Source organism: Amphiura filiformis, chromosome 10 (assembly GCF_039555335.1).
Source record: "Amphiura filiformis chromosome 10, Afil_fr2py, whole genome shotgun sequence".
Lineage (NCBI taxonomy): Eukaryota > Metazoa > Echinodermata > Ophiuroidea > Amphilepidida > Amphiuridae > Amphiura > Amphiura filiformis.
In genome coordinates, this window is record NC_092637.1 from 52,982,147 (window position 1) to 52,992,087 (window position 9,941).

The window sequence follows — 9,941 nt, forward strand, 5'->3', positions numbered from 1 at the left end:
GTAGCTCCTAACATCATCAGATAATATTAGTATAGATACAAAAATGAATATCAGCAGAAGATAGGTACTTCATCAATACTAATATCGGCTATTTCACCAATACGAATATCAAAAGTATAGCTAGGCCCACTTTTTCAACACCATTTATCAACAGTAGATAGCTACTCCATCAATACCAATATCAGCAGTAGATAGCTACTTTATCAAAACCAATATCAGCAGTAGATAACAATCAGGAGTAGATACAGTTATTTCACTAATGCCAATATCAGCAGTAGATAACTACTTCATCAAATCTAATACCAACAGAAAATAGGTACTTCATCAATACTAATATCACAGGTAGATCAGCTATATAGTTAACTACTTCATCAATATCAGTATCAGTACCGGTAGTAGATAGCTACTTATAATACCAATCAGCAGTTGATATTATTTACTTCATCTATGCCAATATCAGCGGTAGAAAAACTATTTTATCAATATAAATATCCGTACTATTAGATAGCTACTTTATCAATACCTATTCTCTCGGTCGGGACCACGTTACATCCATTCATGCATTGGAGTGAAAACAACTTATCGCGTATTGTTATTTGCAGAGAGCCGAACCTGGCACAATAGTGTGATAGCTTGTGATACACTCCAGAGTTCAGTGAATGCGAATGTTGTTTTCACTCCAGTGCTATTGTCAAGCCGGTTCGGCCCGGATGTCCGACCGACAGAATATATACGAGCATATCAGCTGTATCAGTAGTAGATGCTACTTCATCAATACTAATATCAGCATTAGGTAGCTACTTCATCAATACCAATATCAGCAGTAGATAGCTTGTCATGTCCGTTTTCCTATACACAATACACAGTGCTCTTACCATTGACGCGTAACCTCTACAAATAGCGTATGTTAGAAGTATGGGTAATTGCCTAGTTAACGTCGCTGTGTGAAAAATAACCGGCCAATATTAAAAGTACTCTTCTAAAATTCTAGAAAATATAGTTTTGTAACATGTCCTAAATTTTTAGCTAATTTAGATGTTTGGAAATATTCGCACTTTGGTGTTTTAGGAAGGATATGTAAACGACAGATAACACCAAAAATATGAAGAAATTATTTCCAAACCGTGTTACGGCCCACAGCCATTATGTTTCTCATTTTCAAGAATGTGGTTAACAATATGCAAAATATTGTCTCATTTCGTGAACAAAGGCACACAGTAATTGTTACTTTGCGTTTGCTTTATAATCGTTCACCCAACTGAAACTATATAATACCAGCTCATTGCACAGTAGGCAGGTAAAACAGACGGATGTATGTGTGGATTTAACCAGAGAAGATCTGATGTAACATAGTTGAGCTGATTTCAATGAGTGTTATCTTGGTTTAATAGCTTTTAATGGGGTTTAAGTCCTGCAAAGGTCGTGGTGAATTCTACTGTAGACATGACTGCATCATGTTTATCAAAGTGGCCTGTATGCATTGGCATTCTATATTATTGTTGAGCGACGAGGTTGACTTTTGATCAATGATCATGATGTAGGGCGCCTATCACAACGCAACAAAAATCTCATTGGTCAAAAAGCAATGTCCAATCGCTCAGCTACATAGCATGCAGAGTGTAAGTAAAGTTTTATTCTAGCCGTGGCCAAAAGTAATTCCAATGTTAGAGAGAAACCAAATCATTATTTTGTAATCATCTTTGACCTGCTACTACATTATTCTTGTTGAACTATTCTTGTTCTTCATCTGCTTTTTAAATAGATAAATTTAGTATAGAATAATTTGTTTCAGTAATTTTAAGAGTTTCTTACTTCTTATTTTATTTTATTCCACACTCAAACACCCTTACAGTCTTATAGAACTGTTTGTTGTTTTGTGTTTGCTTAACTCGTGTTGGTCCTTGAAGGGTACACGCTAACAGCTTATAATCTCATCTGTGGAAAAAAACACTTTGATCATATTTACAAGATGCACAGACCAGGCCAATAAATTGAGGCTATATCAAGTATAAACAGTTTCAGCCATAAAGGCCGTGACAAAGCATGCTGGCATTAGTTAAAGAAGGAAGAGAGAAAAAAAGAAGCAAAGAAAGCCACTCCAACAAGCAATTAACCAATTTTACTATTACCCTAGTATGGGGATGAGGCAGGACATGAGACTTCTTGTCCCTTTGCACCAACGCTCTACATATTTCATCTTTTTTTGGATCCACACATCTTTAACTTCCCCATTAACTCTTCATCAATACTAATATCAGTAGTAATATCTACTTCATCAATACTAATATCAGTAGTAGATAGATACTTCATCAATACTAATATCAATTATAGTAAATCTACTTCATCAATACTAATATCGGTAGTAGATAGCTACTTCATCAATACTAATATCATCAGTAGTAGATAGCTACTTCATCAATACTAATATCAGTAGTAGATAGCTACTTCATCAATACTAATATCGGTAGTAGATAGCTACTTCATCAATACTAATATCATCAGTAGTAGATAGCTACTTCATCAATACTAATATCAGTAGTAGATAGCTACTTCATCAATACTAATATCAGTAGTAGATAGCGACTTCATCAATACAAATATCAGTAGTAGATAGATACTTCATCAATACTAATATCAGTAGTAGATAGCTACTTCATCAATACTAATATCAGTAGTAGATAGATACTTCATCAATACTAATATCAGCAGTAGATAGCTACTTCATCAATACTAATATCAGTAGTAGATAGATACTCCATCAATACTAATATCAATAGTAGATAGCTGCTTCATCAATACTAATATCAGTAGTAGATAGCTACATCATCAATACTAATATCAGTAGTAGATAGCTACTTCATCAGTACTGATATCAGCAGTAGATTGCTACTTCATCAATACTAATATCATCAGTAGTAGATAGCTACTTCATCAATACTAATATCAGTAGTATATATCTACTTCATCAATACTAATATCAGTAGCTACTTCATCAATACTAATATCAGTAGTAGATAGATACTTCATCAATGCTAATATCAGTAGTAGATATCTACTTCATCAATACTAATATCAGTAGTAGATAGATACTTCATCAATACTAATATCAATAGTAAATCTACTTCATCAATACTAATATCGGTAGTAGATAGCTACTTCATCAATACTAATATCATCAGTAGTAGATAGCTACTTCATCAATACTAATATCAGTAGTAGATAGCGACTTCATCAATACAAATATCAGTAGTAGATATATACTTCATCAATACTAATATCAGTAGTAGATAGCTACTTCATCAATACTAATATCAGTAGTAGATAGATACTTCATCAATACTAATATCGGTAGTAGATAGCTACTTCATCAATACTAATATCATCAATAGTAGATAGCTACTTCATCAATACTAATATCAGTAGTAGATAGCTACTTCATCAGTACTGATATCAGCAGTAGATTGCTACTTCATCAATACTAATATCATCAGTAGTAGATAGCTACTTCATCAATACTAATATCAGTAGTAGATAGCTACTTCATCAATACTAATATCAGTAGTAGATAGATGCTTCATCAATACTAATATCAATAGTAAATCTACTTCATCAATACTAATATCGGTAGTAGATAGCTACTTCATCAATACTAATATCATCAGTAGTAGATAGCTACTTCATCAATACTACTATCAGTAGTAGATAGCTACTTCATCAATACTAATATCGGTAGTAGATAGCTACTTCATCAATACTAATATCTGTAGTATATATCTACTTCATCAATACTAATATCAGTAGTAGATAGATACTTCATCAATACTAATATCAATAGTAAATATCTACTTCATCAATACTAATATCAGTAGTAAATAGCGACTTCATCAATACAAATATCAGTAGATAGCTACTTCATCAATACTAATATCAGTAGTAGATAGCGACTTCATCAATACAAATATCAGTAGATAGCTACTTCATCAATACTAATATCAGTAGTAGATAGCTACTTCATCAATACTAATATCAGTAGTAGATAGATACTTCATCAATACTAATATCAGAAGTAGATAGCTCCTTCATCAATACTAATATCAGTAGTAGATAGATACTTTATCAACACCAATATCAGCAGTTAGTTACTTTATCAAAACTAATATCAGTATCATATTAAAAGTTGAACCCAAATCCACCCTTTACGTAAGTCTATTAAGCATGTGAAATCCAGCACGTATGAATACCCAGCATGTATGATACACAGTTGTTTTTTAGTTTTCTCAAAATCACTTTCCATGGACTTGGGTGGGTTTTGTATTCAATTTTACTATTACCCTATTATGGAAATGAGATAGGAAATAACACTTCTTGTCCCTTTGCCCGACACTCTACATATTTCATCCTTTTTGGACTCACACCTCTTCAACTCAAATGCATCTTTTTAATAAAACCACCAGATATACTTCTGTAATTGAACTTTAACGCCACTAGTTGAACCCAAACACCACAAACCTCAGCCTCTAATAGCTACTTACTTTTGCTGAACATCTCAGACTATTTATCTTCTAAATCTCTATTTTTAACCCAAACATTTTAGATTTATTTAACCTTTTAAAACTGCTTCTCTTTAAGTCCTCCAGTGCGCCATCTTCCCTGCATCAATCCTTGCATTGCCATGCTGTATATCGTCACCTTACCATGGCACAGCAGTCAGCGGCCTATATTATTGTATACAAAATAGTATAGTGCGCGAGTCAACCTGTCCTATCAAGACTCAGTCTACAGCTGATGATTTCAACTCTATTTTGAACGATTTTGACGTAAATTCTTGTTGATTCGCGTATATAGGAACATTGTGAACCATTATATGTAAGTAGTATTCATAATCACACAATATTTGTCTGTTTTCTACCTGTGTTATATTGTAATTGTTCTAATGATGCAAATTAAAGGGATTTGGTTGTAACATGTTATATGTTATTACGTTCGGCGTTGCATTCCATATTACGACACATGCAACGCACACGCCGTGTAAATAGGTACGATGATATTTCTATACCAATTATAACGCTATTACATTGACATTCATTTGTGTAAAATACTTCAAAATGTCAGCTATATTAACCGATTACTAAAATATATTGCTATAAATAGATACGTGTAGGTGAATACATATTATTCTGGTTGTGTATTTTAGTATAACATTAACAGCGGTATACGGCATTGTATAGTTACGTTAACATAGTCAAACACAGCAGGTTGATTGCTTAAAGGAGATAATATGAATTTATACTCCGTCGCTGAGCGAAGAGCGATTTGCTTTTGACCAATGAGGTAGCGCGTTTTTCATAGCGCAACAAATAACACGCTACCTTATTGGTCAGAAACCAATCGTTCATCTCTCAGCGATGGAGTATAGATATACACACTCTTAAATGTGACCTCCTTAATCATTTGTATGCTGTAGATCATGTACAATTTATAATAACAAAAACAATTCTCAAGAACTGTTATAACATACTAGGCATGGTTGTACTCATCTAAATACAACTTCTTGCTGCCTTAGTTTTATTTCATGATAATCATCTCTGAACTCCATCACAGGGTTTTATTTATTGAAGAGAATCAATTAGGCTTGGATCAGACTTGGTTTGGGTAAAACTAATCTCTTGTTGATAACAATACATTCTATTAACCCTCTCTACACAGACAAGTTACAAATTTACTTAAATTTTCAAAAATTTCAGAATTGTTATTATCATTACCATATTTGGAATACGCATTAAAAATTCATTAAAATAAGCACAAACATGCACTCTTTTGGTTCTTTCATACATTTTAAATTGATTATGTTGAATTTTACCTGACATCAATTTTAAAACGAATCAGTGTGTACGTGTGGTTTAAAATAATGATAATGGTAATACGGTATTTATAAGCGTGTTTGTATTATTATCCATCTGCAACCTGTAGAGGCTAGAGGCTTCGCCCTATCGGAGTATCACTGTTTTTATTAGTATTGATGAAGCAGCTAGCTACTGCTGATATCAGTAGTTATGAGTCAGCTATCTACTGCTGATATTAGTATTGATGAAGCAGCTTTCTACTGCTGATATTAGTATTAATGAAGTACCTACCGCCGATAGTGGTATTGATGAAGTACCTATCTGCTCCTGATATAAGAATTGATGAAGTAGCTATCTACTGCTGATATTGGTATTGATGAAGTAGCTATCCACTGCTGATAGTGGTATTGATGAAGTAGCTTTCTACTGCTGATATTAGTATTAATGAAGTAACTATCTACTGCTGATAGTGGTATTGATGAAGTAGCTATCTATACTGCAAATATTGGTATCTACCGCTGATCTCAGTATTGATGAAGTAGATATTTACTGCTGATATCAGTATTGATGAAGCAGCTATCTGCTGCTGATATTGGTATTATACTGCTGATATTAGTATTGATGAAATAGCTATTTACTGCTGGTAGCAGTATTGATGAAGTAGCTATCTACTGCTGATATTGGTATTGATGAAGTAGCTATCTACTGTTGATATTAGTATTAACGAAGTAGCTATCCATAGTGGTATTGATGAAGTACCTATCTACTGCTGATATTAGTATTGATGAAGTAGTTATCTACTGCTGGTACTGATTTTGATGAAGTAGCTATCTACCGCCGATAGTGGTATTAATGAAGTACCTATCTACTCCTGATATAAGTATTAATGAGGTAGCTATCTACTGTTGATATTGATGTTGATGAAGTAGCTATCTACCGCCGATAGTGGTATTGATGAAGTAGCTATCTACTGCTGATAGTGGCATTGATGAAGTAGCTATTTACTACTCATAGTGGCATTGATGAAGTAGCTATCTACTTATGATAGTGGCATTGATGAAGTAGCTATCTACTTATGATAGTGGCATTGATGAAGTAGGTATATACTTATGATAGTGGCATTGATGAAGTAGCTATCTACCGCCGATAGTGGTATTGATGAAGTAGCTATCTACAGCCGATAGTGATATTGATGAAGCAGCTATCTACTGCTGATAGTGGTATTGATGGAGCAGCTATCTACTGCTGATAGTGGCATTGATGAAGTAGCTATCTACTTATGATAGTGGTATTGATGAAGTAGCTATCTACCGCCGATAGTGGTATTGATGAAGTAGCTATCTACTGCTGATAGTGGTATTGATGGAGCAGCTATCTACTGCTGATAGTGGCATTGATAAAGTAGCTATCTTCTTCTGATAGTGGCATTGATGAAGTAGCTATCTACTTCTGATAGTGGTATTGATGAAGTAGCTATCTACCGCCGATAGTGGTATTGATGAAGTAGCTATCTACTTCTGATAGTGGCATTGATGAAGTAGCTATCTACTTATGATAGTGGTATTGATGAAGTAGTTATCTACCGCAGATAGTGGTATTGATTAAGTAGCTATCTACATTCTACAGCCGATAGTGGTATTGATGAAGCAGCTATCTACTGCTGATAGTGGTATTGATGAAGCAGCTATCTACTGCTGATATTGGTATTGATAAAATAGCTATCTACTGTTGATAGTGGTGTTGATGAAGATAGTGGTATTGATGAAATAGCTATCTACTTCTGATAGTGGTATTGATGAAGTAGCTATCTACTGCTGATATTTGTATTGATAAAATAGTAGTTATCTACTGCTGATACTGATGTTGATGAAGTAGCTATCTACCGCCGATAGTGGTATTAATGAAGTACCTATCTACTCCTGATATAAGTATTGATGAAGTAGCTATCTACTGCTGATATTGATGTTGATGAAGTAGCTATCTACCGCCGATAGTGGTATTGATGAAGTAGCTATCTTCTTCTGATAGTGGCATTGATGAAGTAGCTATCTACTTCTGATAGTGGTATTGATGAAGTAGCTATCTATTGCCGATAGTGGTATTGATGAAGTAGCTATCTACTTCTGATAGTGGCATTAATGAGGTAGCTATCTACTTATGATAGTGGTATTGATGAAGTAGCTATCTACCGCCGATAGTGGTATTGATGAAGTAGCTATCTACAGCCGATAGTGGTATTGATGAAGCAGCTATCTACTGCTGATAGTGGTATTGATGAAGCAGCTATCTACTGCTGATAGTGGTATTGATGAAGCAGCTATCTACTGCTGATAGTGGCATTGATGAAGTAGCTATCTTCTTCTGATAGTGGTATTGATGAAGTAGCTATCTACTACTGATATTAGTATTGATGGAGTAGCTGTCTACTGCTGATATGAAATATTTGTATTGACGAAGTAGCTATCTACTGCTCATCTTAGTATTGGTGAAGAACCTGTCTACTACTGATATTAGTGTTTTAGTGTTAATGAAATATCTAGATATCAACTGCTGATATTAGCATTGATGATGTTAGTATTGATAAAGTAGGTGTCTACTACTGATAATAGTATTGATGAATTAGCTGTATCTACTGCTGATATTAGCATTGATGAAGTAGCTATTTAATGCTGATGTTAGTATTGGCGAAGCAGATATCCACTGCTGATATTAGTACTGATATAGCTGTATCTATTGCTTATATTAGCATTGATGAAGTACCTATCTACTGCTGACATTTGTATTGATGAAGTAGCTATCTACTGCTGATATCAATATTAATTGATAAAGGAGCAATCTAATGCTGATATTAGTATTGGTGAAGTAGTTATCTACTGCTGATATTGGTGTTGATGAAGTAGCTATCTACCGCCGATAGTGGTATTGATGAAGTAGCTATCTACTCCTGATATAAGTATTGACGAAGTAGGTATCTACTGCTGATATTAGTAATTATGAAGTAGCTATCTACTGCTGATATTGGTATTAACGAAGTATCTACAGACTTGACATTTAGTATGGAACATTTTTCGCAAAATTCCACAACTGGTCTGGAAGGGGTCTGCATAAACTGCACGGGCTAAATATTAATTGGGGTGTGTCGGGAGATGGTGTAAAACAATTGTTTGAAAGAAAATGTGCTTTTCATGAGTTTACATTATGGTGCTCATAATGGAATTTACCTAAAATGGCGGAATTAGGGAGGCTGAATTTGAGCTTTGTGGGGGACACAATTTCGGACTTTATGCAACATTGTTCTGTTATTATCAAATTTATTGGGGTTTGAGGTGATATTTCCTAAACTTTATCAGCAATTGGCATTCGTCATAGCTGAAATACTAGGCCTACACTTTCAATTTTCCAAGTTTTGGGAAATGGGAGGAGCTTAAAAATATGGCTTAAAAATACGTTCTTAGAAAGTTTGAAGTCCCCTCTGGGGTCAAATGTTATAAACTTACGGTACAAAAACACCTGCGCGGATTCCTGTTTGTCCATTGAACTCACGCTGTTTCTATATGTACAGCAGGTTTATAACATTCAAATTTTCTTAGTGCGTACCACCTTTAAGAGACATATTTTTAAAGCTCCACCCGCTACTAAAACTGGTAGATTACAAGTGAATTTCTGTTCTGATGAACACTTATTGGTGTTAAGGTTCAGTAAATATCACCTCAAACCTCAATAAATTTGATAATATCAGAATAATCTTGCTTAAATTCGGAAATTTTACCCCCACAAAACTCAAATTCAGTCTTCTTTAAATCCGCCATTTTAAGCTAATTCACTATATTATCAGCGCCATAATGTAAACTCATGGAAAGGACATTTTTTATCAAACAATTATTTTACACCATCTCCCGACACACTCCAATTAATATTTAGCCTGTGCGGTTTACGCAAACCCTTCCAGACCAGTCTTGGAATTTTGCGAAAAGATATTCCATACTAAATGTCAAGTCTGTACCTACTTCTGGTGAAGTAGCTAGTATTGCTGATATTTGTTTTGATGAAGTAGCTGTCTACTGCTTATGTTAGTATTGATATGAGTAGCTGTCTACT